We start from the raw sequence: 4,674 nt of genomic DNA on the forward strand, positions 1-4,674 counted from the left end.
CACACATACAAGATTATGCGTAAGGAATATTGGGCCCACCTTCACTATCCAGCACAGTGGCGATGGCGACAAGAAGGAAGTCCCTGGTGAGTATGCTAAGAGTTGAATGTTTATCTGTCACATCTAACTCCGGTTGTAGAAGGAACCTAGAGAGATGGATCGGTGGAGATGACGAATAATTGGATGCTAATTTTATTTTCATAATTGTGTGTTGATTCATGTAATCTCTTTTACCGACTGGTAGTTATCTTTTTTTACTTCCTTTTAGTTGGCGCTATTGAGCTACTCTTGTTTTATTTAATAACAATGTTTGTGTGCATTAGTTGATGTAGAGACCGAGATATGCCCCCTTTTCTTTAAAAAATGCTACACCTTTTATGAAAATGCTAATCGTTACAGTTAAATTGCTGCTCAATCGATGCAGTAAGAAATATGCAAAAGAAAACATGTTGATAAGCTCTTTTTTGGGCCCCATACTTTTCTGAAGTAATAGAAGTTCAATCATTTTGTAAGTTTTCGTCACTTTTTGTTATTTTTTTCTTTTCTAATCATTGCAAATTGCAGTTAGCGGCAAGAAAGGAGATATGGACTTCCTTTTCTAAAAGAAGAAAGATCTTCTATGAGCAATTTCTGTTTTAAAGTATGATTTTAAATATTTTTCTTCATTATTTATGTTAATAACTTCAAACATCTTTTCTAATTTATTGTCACAATGGCTGAATTGTTCCTTGTCCCTGAAATGGCCCCAATCTTTTTTTCGTCTCCTTTTGACCAAATCATGGCACCATGGCAAGTGGTTTTGTATTTCGTCAGGTTATGAATTTGCTGGAATTATTTTGGTGTAAAAGACTGGTAAATGGACACATCTGTTGCAACGTGCACACGGTGTTAGAAGTCATTACAACCAGGCATCCATGAATACCATGGGCATGCCCCCTTGCCGGCAAAAGCTTGGGTCATTTGAAGGATGTCCAAAAAATACCATGTTGTTTTCAGGTAGGCCAGAAGGGTCTGTTTGTGAGTACGTCGTGTTTCAACACCCGTGAAGTGGCCCCAATTTTTTTTCATGACCTTGTATGACCAAATCGTAGCACTATGCCAAGTGGATTTGTATTTCACGAAGTTATAAATTTTCTGGAATTATTTTGGTGACAAATGGCCGATAAATGGCCACACATGTCGCAATGTCCAAACAATGTTGGAAGACCATGTTCAACACAGTGTGTACGGGTACGCCAGAAGGATCCATTTGTGAGCACGCCATTTTTTGACATCGGTTAAATTACCCCAATTTTTGCATGACCTTGTATGACCGATTAGTTTCACCATGAAAAGTGGATTTGTATTTCATCAAGTTACGAATTTCTGTGATTATTTTTGTTAAAAAAGACCTATAAATAGCCACATGTCTCGCGACGTGCAAACAATATTGATAGTCATTCAAACCAGGCATGGATGCCAACCATGGGCATTCTTCCTTGGTGCCAAAAGTTGGGGTCATTCCTTGGTGTCCGGCTAGGGCCAAAAATGTCTGTTTGTCAGCATCTCATTCCTCAACATCTTTGAAATGGCTCAATTTTTTTCATTACCTTGTATGACAAATTTTGGCACCATGCCAAGTGGCTTTGTATTTCATCAAGTTATGATTTTTTGGGAATATTTTCGGTAAAAATGGCCGATAAATGTCCACACGTGTCGCAACATGCATGCAAAGGATGCCAGAAGTCATTACAAACATGTATGTATGACTACTATGGGCATGACCCCCTTTGCTGGGAAAAGTTGTGGTCGTCCAAAAAAATACCTTGTTCACAGGACAGTGTTCGAGTAGGCCAGAAGGGTTTGGTTTTTAGCACGTCAAGTTTTGACATCCGTCAAATGGCCCCAATTTTTCCATGACCTTGTATGACCAAATCATAGCACCATGCCAAGTTTATTTGCATTTCGTCAAGTTATAAATTTTCTGGAATTATTTTGGTAAAAAATGGCCAATAAATGGCCACACATGTCACAATGTAAACCATGTCAGAAGTCATTACAGCAAGACGTGGATGACTGCCATGGGCATGTCCCTCTGCTGCAAAAAGTTACGGTCATTTCATGGATGTCCAAACAAAAAACCGTGTTCAACAGACGGTGTCCAGGTAGGCCAAAAGGGTCCGGTTGTGAGCACACCATTTTAAGACATGCTCCAAATGGCCTCCATTTTTAGGACCTTATATGACCAATTCGTGGCACCATGACAAGTCCTTTGTATTCCGTCAAGTTATAACTTTTATGGAATTCTTTCAACTGAAAAAGCTCGATTAATGGCTACACGTGTCGTAACATGCAAACAATGTCAAAAGTCATTCAAATCAGGCATAGATGCCTACCATGGAAGTACCCCCTTTGTGCCAAAAGTTGATGGTGTTCCTAGCATTTCAAAAAAAGATAATATTCAACAGAGGGTGTCTGAATAGGCCAGAAGAATCTGTTTGTGAGCACCTTGTTTCTCGATATCCGTGAAATGACCCTTTTTTTATTAACTTGTATGGCCAATTCATGGCGGAAGCAACTCCCCTGACATACGGCCATGCCGTTGGGGGCACTGACATGTGGGCCTGATTCCCGGCGGGCCCACCTGTCAATGGCCGAACGGTACCCTACCGCACGACAGAGGATCCTCGTCCATTCATGGCACCATGCCAAGTGACTTTATATTTTGTCAAGTTATGAATTTTTTGGAATTATTTCGGTGAAAAAGACCGATAAATGGCCACACATCATGGCAACATGCAAACGATGTATTTTTTTAACACAATACAGATGCAAAAAGTGCTCCTACATACGCGCATACACTCACTCCTTTGAACGCGCACACACACCCTACCTGTATGAGCATCTTTGAGAGACTAAGCCGGCATATCATATTGAGATTTACGTAGTCACCGTAGTCACCTAATCGTCGACGGGAACGTCTCCTCCCATTGAAAGCGCATCGTCGGAAATCCTGAAATAAACAGGAATAATGCGAGCACTATGACTTGAACCCTGGTGGGCTAGGAATACCACTGTCTCTCTATCCATTCAACCATAGGTTGGTTAGCACGTGCAAACGATGTCGAAATTCAAACCAGTCATGGAGGACTACCATGATCATGCCACCTTTCTGCCAAAAGTTGGGGCCATTTCTCACATGTCCAAAAAAGGCCATGTTCAAACCGGGATGTCCATATAGGGCAAAGGACCCGTTTATGAGCACCTCGTTGCTCGACATCCGTCAAATGGCCTCAATTTTTTATTACCTTGTGTGACCAATTCATGGCCCCATGCTAAGTGGTACTCCCATAGGGCAACTATTTGACATTTTTTAATTATTTGGGTCAATAATGATCGATATAATGGTCAGACATGTCGCATTGTGTACACCATGTCAGAATTCGTTCGAACTAGGCATATATGCCTCATATGTCCATGCAAGGCAGCTGCATAATGTTTGCGCCATTTATCCACAATGCAAAAACCATCAGTTGAGAGAAAATGGTGCCACACAAGCCGAGACGGGTACATCCGTGAGCACGTAGTTTTTTATAATTTGAATGACTGTTATTTCAACTGTTAAGTTTCCATTATTATGAAGCAACCTGAACATTTCCTATGTTCCAACATTTTTAAAAATGTATCAACAATTTTGGAAATTCAAATTATGTTATGAAAAAATTAAAAACTTGAAGATTTTTTTTTTGAAAATTGTCAAGAAATTCCCAACAGTTGATAAATTTTTTGAATGCAAATTTGAAACCACTGACTTTTTAAAAATTTCTCACCATTTTTTGTAAACAAACTTTCCTTAAGTTTGTGAACTTGGAAACAGGAACATTTCTTGAAATTCTTGAATATTTTTTAAAATTGTGAATTATAAATGTAATAACATTTTTGGGCATTCCAAAAATATATTTCAATTTTTTGAAGAAGGATAAAAAAGAATAAGAAAGTTGAAAAAGAAAAATAAATTAAAAGAGGAGAAGCGAAAAGAAACAGTAAAAAACACGCTGTGGCCTTGGCCCATCCCGATGGCATCGCCCCCACGGGGCGCCTGTTAGGCCCGCTCTAGCGCCCGCCACGTGCCTACTCTGGAGGGGGTGGGAGTTTACTTCCACCTTGTCGAAGAGTGCTGTGAGCGGCTTAAATAGAGGCGTTGTCGTTAGAGCATCTCCAGCCGCTCCCCCAACACGGTCTCTCCAGGCGATTTTTTCGCGCCAGCGCCGAAAAAACGGCCCAGTCACGCCCCAAGGAGCCCGTTTTTTCGCCGGCTTGGACCGAAATCAGCGCCGGCGGACCCAGGCCGAACCCGACGCGCTAGTGGGCCCCGGGGGCATCGGGGCGAGTGTTTTGGCGCGAAACTGCCGCGGGCCCGCCGAGTCAGCGAGACGGCCGCTTCGTCGCCCTCATGAATCTCGGTTCTCGTGGGAATCAATGCCAAGGCTGCCGCGCTGCCTCATTGGTCTGCCTCCATTGATGCCTCACGGGCGGCGTAGTGAAGACGCCGCCGACGAGCGTCCCGCCCGCTCCCGCCACGCGTCCTCCCGCATGTCGCCTCCCCACCGCCCCGCTTCGGCAATAAAAGGCGCCCACTCCCCGCCGGTGAGTGCCACAGCCTCCCCCTCTCCCTCTCGCAAAAGCCTTCTCCCC

This window comes from Triticum dicoccoides, chromosome 1B (genome assembly GCF_002162155.2).
Source record: "Triticum dicoccoides isolate Atlit2015 ecotype Zavitan chromosome 1B, WEW_v2.0, whole genome shotgun sequence".
In the NCBI taxonomy this organism is placed as follows: domain Eukaryota; kingdom Viridiplantae; phylum Streptophyta; class Magnoliopsida; order Poales; family Poaceae; genus Triticum; species Triticum dicoccoides.